This window comes from Callorhinus ursinus, unplaced genomic scaffold (assembly GCF_003265705.2).
Source record: "Callorhinus ursinus isolate GAN/ISIS: 27379988/994484 unplaced genomic scaffold, GSC_fseal_2.0 scaffold1, whole genome shotgun sequence".
NCBI lineage: Eukaryota > Metazoa > Chordata > Mammalia > Carnivora > Otariidae > Callorhinus > Callorhinus ursinus.
The window spans coordinates 106,458,523-106,479,179 of record NW_027397063.1 but is presented as its reverse complement, the minus strand read 5'-3'; the positions used below and the strand labels follow the sequence as shown (position 1 = coordinate 106,479,179).

The 20,657-nt window shown below is 38.5% G+C and overlaps 1 pseudogene; it reads right to left on the bottom strand.

Moving 5' to 3' along the window:
- Positions 1-11,955: 11,955 nt before the first annotated feature.
- On the bottom strand, positions 11,956-14,351 carry LOC112822535 (52 kDa repressor of the inhibitor of the protein kinase-like; annotated as a pseudogene).
- Positions 14,352-20,657: the final 6,306 nt, after the last annotated feature.

Below are 20,657 nucleotides of genomic sequence, written 5' to 3'. Positions count from 1 at the left end.
TGAGCCGAAGGCAGTCGCTCAACCAACTGAGCCACCCAGGCGCCCCAGGAGACATTCTAAGAACCAATCTAACATGTACACCTTGTGTCTTAGTCCATCTGTGCTGCTATAACAGAAATACCTTATAAACAACAAACATTTATTTTTCACAGTTCTGGAGGCTGGAAGTCCAAGATCAAGATGCCAACCTGATGTGGTGAGGGCCCTCTCCCCAGATGCAGACTTATTGTAACCTCACATAGTGGAAGGGGCAAGGGATCTTTCTCTGGCCTCTTCCATTAGGGCACTAATCCCATTCATGAGGGTATCATCCTCATGAACTCAGCACCTCCCAAAGGTCCCACCATCCAACACTATCACATTGGGCATTAGGACTCAACATACCAATTCTGCAGGGACACAAACATTATCTATAGCATCTTATAATACAAATGACAGTCTTCCATATGAGTTTGTGTGTCCTGTTTTTAAACTTACTAAAGTCTTCTTATTGATTACATTTCAATTGATATAAACCTTGTTCTTTTTAATGACTGCAACATATTTTCTTTAACTGGCCAGTTAATGGAAATTTAAATTCTTTAAAAATTTCTGCTATTTCAAAAAATGTGCAAATAAATATATGTGTATTTATTTCTCTGGGATATACTCCTGGAAGCAGAACAGCTGGATCAAAGTCTCATGCTGCATATTTTGTTGATGAGGTTGAGTAATTTTTTGTTTGAAAGTCATTTGTATGTCCTTTTTCACAAACTGTCATTTGTCCATTTTTATCTATTAGCTTTTCTTCTTCTCAATTTGAGTTCTTTTTATGAAGGTTAGTAGAACTTTATTAAATGTTGAAATATTTTTGAAATGTGTCATTGGTCCTTACTTATTGGAATTCGCCATGTAATATTTTATTTTGTGTAGTCAAATTTTAGCTACTTTTGTTTTTATCATCTCTCCTTAATCCTGAAGAATAAGAACTATAAAGTTAAATGTTCATTACGACATGCAAAGACGAGTCTGGCCAGGTAGAAACCCTCCTGCGGAACAGCGACGCAGAGGTGGGCTACAGCAGCCCCGACAACGCGCCTTCTTCCCGCAGGAGGCGCTAGAAAGCGAGGCACGGAGGGCAGGGAAACACAGCCAGTCCTCCCAGAGCACACACCTCCCTACCGGTCCTAGCCCCGAAACTCCGGCACCACCTGAGGATGCAGCGCGCGGCACAGCGGGCCGGCCAGTGCCGGTCCAGGACGCCGCGCGTCTCCGCGTCCGCCAGCTCCCGGCCTCTCCTACCACCCAGCACCGCGCCCGCGCCTCCGGGATCCCGCTCCTCGCACGCCGCCCGGCCCCACTCACCGCCCGGCCCGCTGTGTCTTCTCCGCACTCGCGACGCCAAGCCCGGGGTCTAAGTTTCTCCGCAGAGCGGAGTAAAGAGGCGGGGCGGGGAAGGAGAGAAGGAAGAGGAGGACTTTTCAAATTAAAAACAAACTAGAGCCCGGAGGGGAGGGGGCGGTGCGGGGCTCAGGGGCGTGGTCCCGACTCGCCCGGACCCGCCCCCAGGGCGAGCGGCCGTGCGGGCCTCGGACCCCGCCCCCCGCGCTTGGCGCTGGGCCGCCGCGGCTCGGTTGTCCCGGGAGGCGCGGGGCGCCGCTGGCGTGGGCGTCCGAACGCGAGAGGAGGGGGAGGGGGACACGGAGAGAAAAGTTGTCACAGCTCTAGTGTGAGGTGAAGAGAAAGGTAAGGGCCTGTCGACGGGTGCCTCTAATCAGGGAGGCAGGTTCCACAGCCTGTGAGGAGTTTTGCAGACAGAGATTACTGTGCGTGGAAAGGAAAAGAAACCACTCTTTCGCAAGAGCCCGGTTAATTTGCATCTGCTCCCACCCCCCAGACCCTGGCTTGGAGAATTGGCCTTGGCAGTGCGATGCTAGCTGGAAACACTCAGGTGCAGGCCCTGGCATTCTGTTTTTTCTCCTCACAGGATTGGGGTTTGGAGACAGCAAGGTGCGGACTTCAGAGCGGGGGAGGGGGGCCTGTGTTTTCGAACACTGGGGGAAAAATGCCATTTGTTAATAACCATTGTTGAGCACAAATGCTTTTTTGTCAGACTCCTGGGATTCAGCTCTGGGGTGGTCCGTGAGGAGAAGTACAATCCACTGACTAGAGCTGGTGGAGTCTAAAAAGGTCCCTGACATTATTAAAAAAAAAAAAAAATCAGAGCTGGGCAGAAGTAAATTAGATATAGCTCTGAAGAGTACTTGGCAGTGCTCCACTATGGGAGAAGTTTGGATGGGGGAGGGCATATGGGAGTGGAGTTCTGAAATTTTACATTTGTCTTTGCATGCTATTTGTATGTATGTGACAATAAATTTTAAAAATTCTGTATATATCATTAGCACAGGACATTTCTCAACTGTAGAAATAACGTGTTAAAACTATAAAACTAAGAAATAGCCACCAAGCTGTGGTAATCCAAACTCAAGTCTTAAAGACATGATGCAATGATGTTCCAACTTGAATAAGTTAGGTGGTAACAATTGCACTGATCACTTTTATGTTGCCACAATCCACTTGAAGTTAATATTATATCATTTAGTACACAATTAAGGAATTCCCAACAGTACACTTCAGTTCCTCAATCCTTTGTGTCACCATTCACGAGTTTATGAGATACAAACTCCATATACATTGTTAAAATTTTGGCTTACACATTTGACAAAATACAGCATCCTTTTTTGATTAAAACTCTCCACAGTGTAGGGAAAGAGGGAACAAACCTCAATATCATAAAAGCCATCTATGAAAGGCCCACAGTGAATATCATTCTCAATGGGGAAAAACTGATAGCTTTCCCCTAAGATCAGGAACATGACAGGGATGCCCATTCTCAACACTGTTGCTCAACGTAGTACTAGAAGTCCTAGCCTCAGTAATCAGACAACAAAAAGAAATAAAAGACATTCAAATTGGCAAAGAAGTCAAACTTTCACTCTTTGCATATGACATGATACTTTATGTGAAAAACCCAAAAGACTCCACCCCAAAATTGCTAGAACTCATACAGCAATTCAGCAATGTGGCAGGATACAAAGTCAATGCACAGAAATCAGTTGCATTTCTATACATTAACAATGTGACTGAAGGAAGAGAAATTAAGGAACTGATTCCATTTATAATTGCACCAAAAACCATAAGATACCTAGGAATAAACCTAACCAAAGCAGCAAAAGAGCTGAACTCTAAAAACTACAGAACACTTATGAAAGAAATTGAGGAAGACACAAAGAGATGGAAAAAAATCCCATGCTCATGGATTGAAGAATAAATATTCTTAAAATGTCTATGCTACTCAGAGCAATCTACATAATCAAAGCAATCCCTATTAAAATACCATCGACTTTTTCACAGAGCTGGAACGAATAATCCTAAAATTTGTATGGAACCAGAAAAGACCCCAAATAGCCAAAGGAATGTTGAAAAACAAAGCCAAAGCTGGGGGCATCACAATGCCTGACTTCAAGCTATATTACAAAACTCTGATCATCAAGACAGCATGGTGCTGGCACAAAAACAGACATATAGATCAATGGAACAGAATAGAGAACCCAGAAATGGACCCTGAACTTTATGTTCAACTAATCTTTGACAAAGCAGGAAAGAATATCCAATGGAAAAAGAACAGTTTCTTCAATAAGTGGTACTGGGAAAATTGGACAGCCACATGCAGTAGAATGAAATTGGACCATTCTCTTATACCACACTCAAAGATAAACTCAAAATGGATGAAAGACCTCAATGTGAGACAGGAATCCATCAAAATCCTAGAGGGGAACATAGGCAGCAACCTCTTCAACCTCAGCCACAGCAACTTCTTGCTAGACATGTCTCCAAAGGCAAGGGAAACAAAGGAAGAGTTAACTATTGAGATTTCATCAAGATAAAAAGCTTCTGCGTGGCAAAGGAAACAGTCAACAAAACCAGAGACAACTGACAGAACGGGATAAGATATTTGCAAATATCTTATCAGATAAAGGGTTAGTATCTAAGATCTATAAAGAACTTATCAAACTCAACACCCAAAAAACAAATAATCCAGTCAGTAAATGGGCAGAAGACATGAACAGACATTTCTGCAAAGAAGACATCCAAATGGCCAACAGACACATGGAAAATGCTCAACATGACTTGTCATCAGGGAAATACAAATCAAAACCACAATGAGATACCATGTCACACCAGTCAGAATGGCTAAAATTAACAAGACAGGAAATAACAAATGTCGGCAAGGATTTGGAGAAAGGAGAACCCTCTTACACTGTTGGTGGGAATACAAGCTGGAATAGCCACTTTTGAAAACAGTATGAAGGTTTCTCAAAAAGTTGAAAATAGAGCTACCCTACAACCCAGCAATTGCAATACTAGGAATTTACTCCAAAGATACAGATGTGATGAAATGAAGGGGCACCTGCACCCCAATGTTCATAGCAACAATTTCCATAATAGCCGAACTGTGGAAGGAGCCTAGATGTCCAACAACAGATGAATGGATAAAGAAGATGGGGTATATATATATACAATGGAATATTACTTAGCCATCAGAAAGGATGAATACTTACCATTTACATTGATGTGGATAGAACTGGAGGGTTTTATGTTAAGTGAAATAAATCAATTGGAGAAAGACAATTGTCATATGGTTTCACTCATATGTGGAATATAAGAAACTGCAGAGGATCATAAGGGAAGGGAGGGAAAACTGAATGGGAAGAAATCAGAGAGGAGAGAAACCATGAGATACTCTTAACTATGAGAAACAAACTGAGGGTTGCTGAAGGGGTAACTGGGTGATGGACATTAAGGAGGGCACGTGATGTGATGAGCACTGGGTGTTATTGGCAACTGATGAATTGCTGAACACTACATCTGGAACTAATGATGTATTATTGGTTGGGTAATTGAATTAAAATAAAATAAAATTTGGGCTTACAGAGTTAGTTGTCTTTTATAGATATTAAGACAAGGCAAAAAATAACTTCTATATTTACCCCTATGTGCACAATTCCACATGACTTCATTCTTTCTTGGATATTTGAGTTTTCTGTAGTGTTACCTCCCATCCAGGGTGAAGAGTTTCCTTTTGGATATCTTAAAGTGCAAATCTGCTGGTAATAAATTCTTTCAGCTTCTATTAATCTGAAAATATATTTATTTTGCCTTCATTTTTAAATGGCATCTTTACTGAATATAGAATTGTGGATTGGCAATATTTTAATTCCTAACACGTTAAAGATATAACTTTTTTTTTAAAGATTATTTATTTATATATTTATTTATTTGACAGAGAGAGAATGAGAGAGAGAGAGCACATGAGAGGGGGGAGGGTCAGAGGGAGAAGCAGACTCCCTGCTGAGCAGGGAGCCTGATGCGGGACTCGATCCAGGGACTCCAGGATCATGACCTGAGCTGAAGGCAGTCACTTAACCAATTGAGCCACCCAGGTGCCCAAGACATAACTTTTATCTCCATTTTTGTCTGATGGCAGTAAGCTATCATTGCTTTTAAGATAGCTTTTTATCTTTGGTTTTCTGCAGTTAGTCTACACTATTTAGTTTTCTTTGTATTTTTCTAGCTTGGGTTCTCTGAGTTTCATGGATATGTCAGCTCACATTTCCCCCCAAATTTGGTTATATTTCAGCAATTTTTTCTTTTAAATTTCTTCTCTTCTCCATTTTCCTCCTTATAATTAGGAATCCAACTGAATATATGCTGGAACTCTAGATATTGCCCAACAAATTGCTGAACTTTGTTTATGTTTTCATTCTTTTACTCTTTTCTTAGAATTGGATAATTTCTATGGCTCTGTCTTCGTTATTAACCTTTAAATCAATCTGCTATTAAGCCTGTCCAGTGATTTTTTTCCATTTTAGGTGTTACATTTTCAGTTCTAATATTTCTATTTGGTCCCCCCCCAATTTGTAATACAATATGATTGACTATAGTTACCATGCTTTACATTACATATGCAGGACTTATTTATTTTATAACTAGAAGTTTGTACCTCTTGATCCCTTTCACCCATTGGGCCCACCTTTCAACCCCTCGTCTCTGGCAAACACCAATCTTTTTTGTACCTATGTTTTTCTTCGTTTTGTTGTTCATTTGTTTTCTTCTTCTAGATTCTACATATAAGTGAAATCATATGATGTTTGTCTTTCTCTGACTTATTTCACTTAGCATAATACCCACAAGTTCTATCCATGTTGTCACAAATGGCAAGAATTCATTTTTTTATATGGTTGAATAATATTCCATTGTGTATATATACTACATCTTCTTTATCCATTCATCTATCAATGGACACTTAGGTTGTTTCCATATCTTGCCTATTGTAAGTAATGCTGCAATGAACATGGGGTGAATATGTCTTTTCTTCTTTTTTTTTTAAGATTTTATTTATTTGAGAGAAAGAGTGAGCAACTGTGAGAGAGTGAGCATGAGCAAAGGGAGAGGGAGAAGCAGACTTCCTGCTGAGTAGAGAGCCCAATGTGGGGCTCAATCCCAGGACCTTTAGATCATGACCTGAACCGAAGACAGTCGCTTAACCAACTGAGCCACCCAGGTGCTCCTGCATATGTCTTTTCAAAGTAGTGTTTTGTTTTTCTTCAGATAGATGCCCATAAGTGGAATTGCTGGATCATATGGTAGTTCTATTTTTAATTTTTTGAGGAAACTCCTTACTGTTTTTCATTGTGCTTGTACCAATTTACATTCCCACCAACAGTGCACAAAGTTCCCTTTTCTTCACATCCTTGCCAACACTGGTTATTTTTTTGGTTTTGATGATGGCCAAGAATGACAGGTGTGAGGTGATATCACAGTGTGGTGTTGATTTGCATTTCTGTGATGATTAGTGATGAGCATCTTTCCATGTACCTGTTGGCCATCTGTATGTCTTCAGTGGGAAAATGTCAGTTTAGATCCTCTGTTCATTTTGTAATTGAAGTTGTTGTTATTGAATTGTATAAGTTCTTTATATATTTTGGATATTAACCCCTTAACAGTTATATGATTTGTATATATCTTCTCCCATTCAGTAAGTTGCTTCTTTAATTTGTTGATGGTTTCCTTTGCTGTGCAGAAGCTTTTTAGTTTGATGTAGTCCCATTTATTTGTTTTGCTTTTGTTGACATTGCCTTTGATGTCAGATCCTACACTCACTCACTCACACACACCACCACCACCACCACCACCACCACCACCAAGGACATGTTAAGAGATATTTTCTTCCAGAAGTTTTATGGTTTCTGGTTTTATATCCTTTAATACATTCTGAGTTAATTTTTGTGTATGGTGTAAGATAGTAATCTAGTTTCATTCTTTTGCTTGTGGATGTCAAGTTTTCCCTACACCATTTATTGAAGAGACTATCTCTTCCCCATAGTATATTCTTGCCTCTTTGTCATAAATTAATTGACCATATATGCTTGGGTTGATTTCTGGACTTTCTATTCTGTTTTATTGATCCATGTGTCTGTTTTTATGCCGATACCACACTGTTTTGAATACTGTAGCTTTGTAATATAGTTTAAATCAGAGAATGTGATGCTTCCAGCTTTGTTCTTCTTTCTCAAGATTGTTTTGGTTATTTGGGATTATTTTGGTTCCAAACACATTTTAGGATGTTTGTTCTATTTCTGTGAAAAATGCCACTGGAATTTTGATAGGGATTGCATTGAATCTGTATATTACTTAGGGTGGTATGGGCATTTTAATGATATTAATTCTTCTGATCCATGAGCACAGTGTAAGTTTTCATTTATTTGAGGTTTCAAATTCTTTCATCAATGTCTTATAGTTTTCAGAGTATAGGCCTTTGACATTCTTGGTTAAATTTATAACTCGTTATAAATTTGATGCAACTATAATTGGGATTGTTTCCTTAATTTCTCTTTCTGATGGTTTGTTGTTAGTCTATAAAAATGCAATAGATTTCTGTATATTGATTTTGTACCCTATAACTCTTCTAAATTTGCTTTTTTTTTTTTTATAGCTCTAACAGGTTTTATTTGGTGGAGTTTTTAGTGTTCTCTATATAATCATGTCATCCACAAATAGTGATAGTTTGCTTCTTCCTTCCAAAATGGATGACATTTATTTCTTTTCCTGTTTAATAGCTCTAGCAAGGATTCCACTACTCTTGTAATAAAAGTGACAAGAGTGGACATCTTTGTCTTGTTCCTGATTGTAAGGGAAAAGCTTTTAGGTTTTTGTCATTGAGTATGATGTTAGCTGTCGGCTTGTCCTATGTAGCCTTTATTATATTGGGGTATGTTCCATCTATACCCACTTTTTTGAGAATTTTTATTATAAATGAATGTCAGACTTCATTAAATTCTTTTTGTGCATCTATTGAGATGATCATATGATTTTATTCTTCATTTTGCTAATGTGGCATATCACATTAATTGATATGCAGATGTTGAACCATCCAGGCATCCCTGGAATAAATCCCACTTGATCATGGTGTATAATCCTTTAAATGTATTGTTGAATTTGGTTTGTTAGTATTTTGTTGAAGATTTTTGCATCTATGTTCATCAGGGATACTGGTCTGTAATTGTGTGTGTGTGTGTGCGTGTGTGTGTGTGTGTGTGTGTGTGTTGTCCTTGACTGGTTTTGGTATCAAGTTAATGTTGACCTCAGAAAATGAGTTTGGGAGTGTTCCCTTTCCTTCAGTTTTTTGGAAGATTTGAAAAAGATTGGCATTAATTCTTAAATGTTTGGTAGAATTTACCAGTGAATCTATTTGGTTCCAGGCTTTTCTGTGTTGGAAGGGTTTGATTACTAAGTCAATCTCTTTATCTTTATTGATTTGTTTAGATTTTCTATTTCTTCATGATTCAGTGTTGGTAGGTCGGAAGTTTTGAGAAATTTAACCATTTTTTCCAGGTTGTATAATTTGTTGGCTTAGAACTATTCAAAGCTGTCTTTTATGATTCTTTGTATTTCTACGGCATTGATTCTAACTTCTCAGTTTTCATTTTGATTTTATTTATTTAGGCCCTTTCTCTTTTTTTCTTGATCAATCTGGCTAAAGGTTTACCAATTTTGTCTATCTTTTCAAATAAACATTCTTAGTTTCATTGATTTTCTCTATTGTCTTTTTAATGTATTTCATTTATTTCTGTTCTAATATTTATTATTTCCTTCTACTAACTTTGGGCTTTGTTTTTCTTAATTATTTTTCTAGTTCCTTTAGGTATAAATTTATGTTGTTTGAGATTTTTCTTGTTTCTGGAGAGAGACCTTTATTGTTATAAACTTCACTCTTAGTACAGATTTGCTGCACCCCATACATTTTGCTATGTTCTCTTTGTCTCAAGTATTTTTTGGTTTCTTTTTTGACCCATTGGTTTACAGTAGCATGTTGTTTTATCTCCACATATTTGTGACTTTTCGTTTTCTTCTTGTAATTGATTTGTAAATTTATACCATTGTGGTCGAAAATGATTCCTGATTGATTTCAATCTTCTTAGGCTTACTGAGACTTGTTTTGTGGCCTAACATAGGATCTATCCTAGAGAATGTTCCATGTGTTCTTGAGAAGAATATGCATTTTGCTACTTTTAGATGAAATATTTTGTATACATCTATTATGTCTATCCAGTCTACTGTGTCATTTAAGGTGAATAACTCTTAATTGATTTTCCCTGGAGATGGTTTATCCATTGAAGTAAATGTTGTATTGAAGTCCCCTAATATTATTGTATTGCTGTCTGTTTATTTCTTTTATTTCTGTTAGTACTTGCTTTTATATTTAGGTGCTTCTATGTTGGGTACTTAAATATTTACAAATGTTATGTCTTCTTATTGGATTGACTCCTGTATGATTCTATAGTACCCATCTTTGTCTTTTATTACAGTCTTTGTTTTAAGGTCTATTTTTTTTCTAAATTTCTCTACCCCAGCTTTCTTTTCATTTCCATTTGTATGAAATGTCATTTCCCTTTCCTTTTCTTTCAGTCAGTGTGTGTCCTTCCATCTGAAGTGACTCTTTTGTAGGCAACATATAGATGGGTCTTGTTTTCCTATCCATTTAGCCACTCTGTATCTTTTGATTATAAAATTTTGTCTATTCACATTTAATTATTTGTAGGTATGTACTTATTGACATTTTGTTGTTTTCTTGCTGTTTTGTACTTTCTCTCTTTTCCTTTATTCTTCTCTCCTTTCTTTCCCTTATGTCTTGATAACTCTGTAATATTATGCTTAGGTTCTTTTTCTCACTGTCCTTTTTGTATTTTTTATAGGTGTTTGTTTTACCTACAAATTATTGTAGGGATAGTTATTTTTACTACCTTTGTCTTTTTGACCTTCATACTAGCTTCAAAAATGATTAATTCACCTCCTTTATTATATACTTACCTTTACCAGGGAGTTTTTTGCTTACATATATTTTCTTGTTGCTAATTACTACCCTGTGTTTTCAGCTTAAGCAATCACTTTAACATTTTTTTGTAGGGCTGGTTTTTTGATGGTGGACTCTTTTAGTTTGTATTTGCCTGAAAAACTTTTTTTTTTTTTTTCCCCCAGCTCTGTAATGATAATCTTGCTAGGCAAAGTATTCTTGTTGGGAAGGTTTTTTTCTTTTTTTTTCTTTTAGTATTTTGAATATCATGCCACTTTCTTCTAGCCTGCAAAGTTTCTGCTACTAAATCTGCTGATGGTCTTGGGGCACCTGGGTGGCTCAGATGGTTGAGCGTCTGCCTTCGGCTCAGGTCATGATCTCAGGGTCCTGGGATCAAGTCCCGCATCGGGCTCCCTGCTAGGCGGGGAGTCTGCTTCTCCCTCTGCCTCTGCCTCTCTCTCTCTCTGACTCTCATGAATAAATAAATAAAAAAAAAACATTAAAAAAAAATAAATCTGCTGATGGTCTTATGGGGGCTCCCTTATATGTAACAAGTTTTTTGTTGTTTTTGTTGTTTTTAAGGTTCACTTTTTATCTTTAACTTTTTTTTAACAAAATTCACATTTTATTTAGGTTGAAATAAACTGTATAAAATTGATTATCTTCACTCAAAATAACAGCAATATTTTCTGTATTATTCCTAGATAAACCACAAAACACTTATTTTTGTAGGTTTTCCAGGTTTTGTTTATAAATAAGATGAGGCAGTAGATATAGCCATGGAAAAAAACAGATGAAAGCAGACAAATCAGTTGTCAGTATCCATGGCCTCTGATCCTGTCTTGACCATGAACAGAGGTGCTCAACATACACCTGCTAAAAAGCTTATGAAGATGTAGGCTCAACAAAGGAATGTAAACAGCAACAACCCAATGTGGAACAATGGCAGGCTCTCCCATTCAAACTCTAACTGTAACTTGTTCTTTTAAGTTCCATTTGATGAAGACTAAATCTACACTGCAATCCTTGCTGGGCAAGCTTACACGTTTCTCTCTCTCTCTGGTAACTCCCTTAACTGTCCAATACAGATTTTTAACATACTAACACTACTACTATTCACAGGTCACTCCTGAGATTCATTGCAACATTTTATAAAATGTATTCCTTCCTCCCACACCTCTTCAAAATCTATACCTTTTAAGAACTGATAACTCAATACCTGACAGTTGGATCTAGTGATAATAAATGTTATGTTTAAAATGACTTAATTAAAACAATTCCCAAGTGCCATTAGCAAAGATCTCATAGAATTGTAATGTGGCACTTTCGGTGCTATCTTCTGGAAGAATGGGTATGTCTCCAAAGCATGAGAATTTAAACAGGGGCCATTTAAATAGGCAGATTATCAATGGCTAATGTACTCAATGAGAGGTTGATAGGTCAAGATATTCAGTGATTAAGTGGCCTACATACACCTGACATCTTTTCTGTAAGATGTTTTCAAATTTCTTACAGATTTTTCCAAATATCAAACATAAGAGAAAGCCTACTTTAAAAGTCTCTTAGGTACTTTCAATGGTTTCTGAATTATCTGTAGGAAGCTCTGACTTAGTTGTATAGAATTTGATATATGTGCCCACCATTAAATCCAGATCATGTTTTATATCAAAATTTGTTAAGCAAAGCCAAGTTACTTGACCTTTGGTCTGTCAAAGTGTTCCTCAGGTATGCTTTCAGACACTTTTGCCCATTTTCATAGCATTCATTCTCAACCTTCATCACAAGAAGAATACATAGAACTTTCAGCAATGCATAAACATTAGGAAAAAACTTGATGTCTGGTAGATGCAGGGCTTAATAAATGGTGGTTGGAAGCTCTAAATCTTTCCCTCTGTGTTTCCACTTGATTCTTCAGCAATGCAACTCAGCTGAGAGTGTGTCAGGATTGGGCAAGTCACTTCTGTACATGTCAGCATGGTGCTCCTCCGATGTATTAAATTTGAGCTGTCCCATGACAGAGGGTACAAGAGATAAGCATTTAAGAGCTTTGAGGTGCTGTTCTGAGAATATATCTTTCATTTCCTGAATAATGTGTCTCACTGTTGGAACACTTAGAGTTTCTTCATAGTAACTCTCAGAGGTGAGCTGAGATTCCAGGTTACCTTGCTGGGCTCTGCGGAATTTCCCAGGGAGTTTCATCTGAATATCAAGTTTTGTTGCCTAATTTGTGGCTTCTTTGAACCAAAATTCATGAGACATTTCAATATTTTCTATCACTTCATTTAGTGAATGCAGCACTGTTGTCAAGCTACTGGCTGCAAAGAAGACATCTGAGGTTTGCCCTTGGAGATTTTTCCCAAAGGCTCTTGTAAAAGATAGAACATTTTTAAGAACCGGAATGGTAACAATGAAATCAAAATCTGTTACTGCACTACAGAGTACAAAAGCTCTACCAGCTATAGGTATTCCACCTAATATTTGTATCACTATTTATACCATCTAAACAAAACAAGTGCTTTTATGGGGTCCACTAAAATTTCAAAACATCATTTCTGCCTGTCCACTGAGAATGGCAGATTTTCTTCAGTTCTTTACCCTTTCCCTCATTTTTCTGAAAGAGGACAGAAATTACATTGTCAAACTCCAAAAGCAGTTGTGGAGATCAATGGGAAAAAGAACAAAATTCCTCAGTTGTTCCTAATGCAACAGATACTCCCACAACAGGCACTGATTTTGCCAACCACATATTTAAGGCACAGGAAGAGCAAAGTGTGTAGACAGCTTGGGGATATTTCTCTAAAAGACTAGAAGCAACAACTTTTCATTTTGGAAGAAAACCCACTGGACACAATGTGAGGCTGCCATGACAATACCCCATGTTTAACCCCCACTTCTAAGTTATCATAGTATGCAATTTCACAGCCCAAATTTCTGCATCAGCTTCATAAGGCAAGAAGCCCACAAATTCTTCTCTCAGGTTATGAGATTCATCAACAAACCTCACCAACACAGGCAAGTGTTCTTCCCCTGCTATGTCTACTACGTCATCAGTGGTGATGGAAAAGAAGTGAGGGTCTCTCACTTCCCTGAGGGTTTCCTCCCCAATGCAGCTCTCACAGATGTCTAGTATCTGTTTCTAATGTGTTTTCGAGCAGAACAATGTGTTAACCACTGTTGTCTCAAAGCTCTTTCTCAGAACCTCTTTGCCAGAATTTATCTGGCACTCCAGTAGTGCTTGAAAGTCATCAGGAGTAAAGAGACCCTCTGGGATTTCATCAGTTTCATACCCATCCAGAGGTATGTTTTGTTTTCCCATAAGAATCAAAATTTCAAATAAAGATTTTAAGTATTCTTTGTTTTCTTTCTCTTCAAGGGTTAAAGGTAAAATGTCCTCATTCTGTTCTTCACCCCCTTCCTCTGCACTGGGGTTCTAAGCTTTGCTGTTGTTTATTTCTTTATGTTTTGGCTCCTGTTTAGAAGTTTCATCAATTTTTTTTCTGTTTCAGTGTACTGATTTCATCCTCACTCAATTCTTTTATTCATTTTCTGTGTCCACTATATGGATTGTTCAAGTGACTGGTAAGATCAAATATTGTTGGTATTGCATTATCTTGAAGAACTGTACTATAAGGACTCTCCCAATGACTTCACAAATATCTGCTTCAATTAATTTGAGAAATAAAATAACCCAATCATTCTTTAGTTTTCTGATGCCTTGGCAAAATGTATACTTCTACAAATCATAGAGTTCTCAAAGTGTTTGGCACATAATCAATAATGTTTATTTAGTTGATCAGGTGTTTTATCTTCTAAGTCCTCTCTCCTACAAGTCCTCTCTCCTATAAGTCCTCTCCACCCACTTCTGGCATCTGGCCAGATCCAGTGGGAACCTGAAGAAGGCCAGGTCCCACTGCGTGCTCTTCTTCATGCAGTTGGAGGCAGCGCAGAAGTTGGGCATAGTCGCCCACCCTCTGGCTGGCCCAGCCCTCCCCTTGCCACCTCCTCAGGGCAGCCCCCTGGCCCATCAGGGCGGGGAGGGGCTATCTTTAACTTTTGACATTTTAGTTATGTGCCTTGGTGTGGGACTCTTTGGGTTTGTTGTTTGGAATTTTCTGGGATTCCTGGATCTATATGTCCATTTCTTTCCCCAGGTTTAGGAAATTTTTAGCCATTATTTTTTTAAATATGTTTTCTGCCTCATTCTTCTTTTTCTGGAACTCCTATGATGCAAATGTTATTCTGTTTGTTTTCCCCTAAGTCCCTTAATATTCATTCATAATATTTTTAAAAATTCTTTTTTCCTTTTACTGCTTTGTTTAGGTAAGTTCTAGTGCCCTGTCTTCCAGATCACTGACTTGTTCTTCTGCTTCAGCTAGTCTGCTGTTGAACCCCTTTAGTGTATTTTTCAGTTTAGTTATTAAATTCTTCAGCTCTGTTATTTCTGTTTGGTACTTTCTTAGTTTTTGTTCTCTTTGTTGAAGTTCTTGCTGTGTTCATACTGTCTTTTCCTGAGTTTGATGAGCATCCTTATGACCATTACATTTAACTCTTTGTGAGGTAAATTACTTATTTCCATTTCATTTTGTCCCCACCCCCTCCCCCAGGGTTTTGTCCTGTTCTTTCATTTGAGACATATTTCTCGGTTTCCTCATTTTGCTTGTCCCTCTACATTTGTTCCTATGTGTTAAGCAAAACAGCTATCTCTTCCAGTTTTAAAGGGCTGGCCCCATGTGGGAGGTGAACCTTATTGTTTAACCATGCCTTAGTTCTTGGTTATCTCTCAGATTGTCTCTCTGATTGTTTTAGACCCCTGAGCTCCAGAAATGCATTCCTTCCCTCCACCAAAGCATGGCGCTCAGGAGTCAGGGGGTATCCCTTGTGTGGACTGCATATATCCTCTGGCTTTGGGGGGGGGTGTAAGGTGCAGGGTGTTTACCTGCTGTTTCTGGTGGGACCATGGCAGTGGTGTGGGTGGATGGGGCACTCACCTGCCACCTCTGGTGGGGCTGCAGCTGTGGCACATGGAGGCAGGGCACTTGCCCATCACCTCTGACATGACAGCAGTAGTGGTGTGGGGGTTATGTTTGAGCCAAGGAAGCTGCTAGGTGGGGTGGGTTCTTGCTTGCCACCCCTGGCGGCAGTGCAGGGGGCAGCACTAGCTAGAGTGCAAAAATGATGCCCACCAGCCTTGGTGCTAAAAAGGTAGTGGGAAAATGTAAAAAGATGCCCACCATCATTTCTGTCCTGGGGAGAGTCCCTATAGGCTTTTGCCCTCTGGTAGATACTTTTAAGATTAACAAATGAATTTCCTTCACATGTGGTCTAGACTTTTCAAACTATTGCTTTTGCACCGGATCCCAGGATGAGTGATTCTGCATATGAGCCCTTTAAGAGCAGACTCTCTATTCCATATAACTCTGGTTCTATTGGATACAAGCCTATTAATTTTCAAAACCAGATATTTTGGAGGCTCATCCCTCCAGTGCAGGTCCCAAGGGTTTGGGTGCCTGATGTGGAGCACAAATCCCTCACTCCTCAAGGAGAAGTTCTGTGTTTGTAAGATCCCTCCTGCTTGTGGCTCACCATGACCAGTGTGGGTTTTGAGGAGATTTCATGTGTACCTCTCCAATCTGTTTTGATATGGCCCTTTTATCTTTTGTTGTGGAGGGGCTGTTCAACTTGTTCTCAGTTCTTTTCAGAGGAAATTTTTCCATATGTAGCTGTAGATTGGTTTTGTCCATGGGAAAAAGTGAGTTTGGGATCTTCCTATGCTGCTGTCTTGAACCTCTTAATCTGGTTCCTTATTGTATCTTCCATGTCTCTGCTGAGATTCCCCATTTTGTTTAGTATGGCTGTCTTTTCTTTGAGTTCTTGACAATACTTAAGAAAACTTTCACAATCCTTACCTGCTTATTCCATACCTACGTCATCTTGAGTCTATTTCTATGGGTCCTTTTTTTTTCTTGATGACAGATCATAATTTCCTGTTACTTAAGTGGTATCTTTCATCAAATTTGTGAATATAAATGTGATGGTTAATTTTATGTGTCAACTTAACTAGCCCTGGTGCCCAGATTAAACATTTCTGAGTGTGTCTGTGAGAGTGTTTCCAGATGAGACTAGCAGTTAACTTGGTGGACTTAGTAAATTGTCCTCCTCATTGTGGGTGGGCATCATCCAATCCACTGAGGGCTTGAATAGAACAAAAGACAAAGGAAAGAGGAATCTGCCCTTTTTTTTCCCTGCCTCATTACTTGAGCTGGAACATCTCATCTTATTTTTTTCTGCCCTCAGGCTAGGATTTATACAGTCAGCTTCCCTCATTCTCAGGCCTTTCCATTCGGATGGAATTACATCACCAGCTTTCCTGGGCCTCCAGGTTGCAGGCAGCAGATTATAGGACTTCTCAGCCTCCATAATCATGTAACTCAGAATAAATCTCTCTCTCCCTTACTCTCTTCCTTTCTATATCTTTCTGTCTCTGTATCTATCTTTAATACATGTTATTGGTTGTGTTTCTCTCAAGAACCCTGACTAATATGTAGGGTGCCTGGGTGGCTCAGATGGTTAAGCATCTGCCTTTGGCTCAGGTCATGATCCCAGGGCCCTGGGATCGAGTCCCGCATCGGGCTCCCTGCTCAGTGGGGAGACTGCTTCTCCCTCTGCTTCTCTCTCTTTCTCTCTTTCTGTCTCTCATGAATAAATAAATAAAATCTTAAAAAAAAAAGAACCTTGACTAATATGTATAGGATAAGTTTCTGATAGTTGAACAAAATGCAGTTCTATTGATTTATAATTTAATTCACCTTTCATTCATTCATATATCCACCTAATGGCAACTACATATATCAGAAGTGAACTTCAACATTTATCTTTATTAGCTTATGATAGTTTTGTCATTATCAGGTTCATCAAGGGGCAGAAATGAAGGTAACCCAATAAGTTACCCTGAGCAGGCTAAAAATGTGACCTTTCTATGAGGTATGTGCTTCAAATATTTCCAGCACTTTTTAATGGACTTGGGTAGTAACTGATTTTAAATCACTTCTAACTTACTTTGTGAACAGTTGGTCAAAACGAAATCTTGCGTGAAAAAAAATTGTAGAAACATTTTTTTTCATTTTCCCATAATTTTTATTCTCCCTTCCATTTTCTTTCTCAATTTCTTGAACCAGAAGATTTCTTAGGAATCATATTAGAGGCCTTACAACTTGAATAATATAGTTGACCTTAAAACAAGATGGGTTTGAACTGTGCAAGTCCACTTATAAATGTATTTTTCACCGTACGGCACTATAAATGTATTTTCCGTATGATTTTCTTAACTTTTATTTTCTCTAGCTTACTTTATTATAAAAATACAATATATAATACATATATAAAAATATGTGTTAATCGAGTGTTTGGGAAAAATTCTGGTCAAGAGTAGGCTATTTGTAGTTACATTTTGAGGGAGTCAAAATTATATGTGGATTTTCAGCTCTGTGGAAAATTGGTGATCCTAACCCTTGAATTGTTCAAGGGTCAACTTTGTCATGATCACTTATTCTCTTCGAAGTGTGCAGCAGGTCTTATTTGGTTTTGCTGTTTCAGCTAGACCTTAACTATGTGAAATAATAGAAGGTTATTGGTCGTAAGCCCCCAAAGCAAATCGTATATTTCACTATAATTATGGGTTAGGTTTTTATTACTTTATCCTTCACTTGACAAATCCATTCCATTTATAGTCTTTTCCCCAGCAACTTCCTGGCTAGCGCTCTCCTAATCCTTTGTTTACTCTCAGAATAAAGTGTGGGCTTAGATATTCTTAAAGTGATTCCTACAGTCTATTCTGCAGAGTGCTTTTCTAAATATGGTCTTTAGAGGAAGAATTTAGAACTAGAAAACAGAGGAAAGAATCTGTAAAGAGGAAGAATCTAGAACTAGAAAACAAGTTCAAAACTGAATTTATATAGCTAAGAGTATCAGCTAGATCTTAGAATTTGAAAAGTTAATAAATTCAGCATTTAGAGCTCTAATGGAATAAGGAAACTGAAGTGTATCAAATACCTATTCTGATACAATTTCATTCACCAGACATTTTTAAGTGTCTGTTATGAACCAAATATTTAGGTTTCTTGGACATCACAGTGAGGATGAATAGTGAATAATGTCTCCTTTTGAAAGCACAAGCTTACAAAAATTATTTTTGAATCTGTAAAAAAAAATGAGTAACAAAAACTGACTCAGTAGCCTGTGGTCTCTGACTTAACGTGTGTGAGGATCTGAGTTATGGAGGCTCTGGGCTGGGTATGAGTGATATACATTCTATAAGGTATAATTGCTGCCCACCTCCCTAATAGCCACCACCTGCTCCCACTTTTAAAGATAAAGGAAGTTGGACATTACTTTAAATGGTAAGATCAGGGGCACCTGGGTGGCTCAGTCGGTGAAGCAGCCAACTCTTGATTTCAGCTCAGGTCATGATCTCAGGGTCATGGGATTGAGCCCCCTGTCAGGCTCCATGCACAATGGGGAGTCTGCTTAAGATTCTCCCTCTTCCTCCCCCTCTGCTCTTCCACCCTGTGTGCAGTGCACACTTGCGTGCACACTCTCTCTCAAATAAATAAATAAATCTTTAAAACAATAATTTTGAATTGTAAGATCAGATTTTTATTGGCAATATACTATTATAACAGGGAAAGAGTTCAGCATGACTTTAACTCAATTTCAATTTGTATAGAGGTGACTGGGTGATTTAAAGGGAGTAGGAGGGATAGGGCAGGGAATGAGTGGGGCCTCAGTGAGTCAGGGATGTAAAAATTACCAAAAATGGGAGGGGGGATTGGTCCAGTGAAACCCCTTTGGGTTTGGTAACCTGTGCCTATTGAAGTTAGGCTCCTACTATCCCATAGAAACTGGAAGACCTTATCTTCGGGGCTTGGCTAGAATAAACAGTTAATTATTTTGGCAGCCTTGAGTTTTCTCAGGTACTTTAAGCGGAGGAGGGGTTAGGAGCATCCTAGGGATATGGTCTTGAGCTGTTAGAAACTATATTAGCATTTTGTTCAGGTCTTTGTAGGCCAAGGTTGTAGCCTAGTCAAGAAGAGGACTTAGAAGAGCCTGGCTAGGGTTTGGTCAAAGAGAGAGTTTGTCACCACTGCCATCTTGGTTTTCTTGGTGCTTTTACTCTCACCATCAGTTCCCAGTTTCATATCTCTTCCATATTATTACTTTGCCTCCCACATACTGAGCTGCAGGATGAATCCACCATGTCTAGAAACAAAGATAAAAAGAAGTTCTTGACATGTGAAAGGAAAAATAAAAGAATTGTGGTTTTTGTTACCTTCCATTTTTCAGCCACTCCTCAGTCTTGCCAGATGTTGAGGGTAGAGAAAAGGAGGTCAGGGAATGAAGAGGCAATGTAAGACAGGGTAGCCTGAAAATATTAAAGTTCATCTGGCAATATAGAGCTGTTATGTGTCTATAGGACCCACAGTAATGTAGTAAGTCCTTTAAAGCATTCTAATGAGGAATTCTAATCCTTTCTTTATGAATTATAAAATGTCTTGGAAGGTAAAAAGTAATGCTGTTCACAAAAATGTAAATATGGAACTCAGTTTCATGAAAATTAGCCTGAAATAGGTATTTTGACATATTAATTACATTATGTGAAAGAGGCTTTGGAGTGGATGTATAATAATTTTACAGTGCAAGGGAGATAATATATTTATATTGGACCAAAGAATGAAGATATCACCTAATGCATAAGAAGTAGGTTGAGGGCGCCTGGGTGGCTCAGTTGGTTAAGCGACTGCCTTTGGCCTCAGGTCATGATCCTGGAGTCCCAGGATCGAGTCCCGCATCGGGCTCTCTGCTCAGCAGGGAGTCTGCTTCTCCCTCTGACCCTCCCCCCTCTTGTGCTTTCTCTCTTTCATTCTCTCTCTCAAATAAATAAATAAAATCTTTAAAAAAAAAAAAAAGAAGTAGGTTGATAATGGCACAGAACCAGGAACACTACAGCTTCAGAAAGGCAAACCTAATAGAGATAATGACATGCAGCTTTGTTAGGATGAAGTGTAACTGTCAGATGCACCAAGATGAAAATGGAAAGGATTTAGGGGAAAGAATATACAACTGGGTTCCAGAAAGTCTGTCCTGGTTCTTTCATTATCCTGGAAGAAGTTGGAGTGAAGCCAAGCATAGTATATGGTACACATCTGGCACTAAATTATTTGAAGAATGAAGGGATGAATCCAAGTAGGAAACAATGGATTTTTTGCTT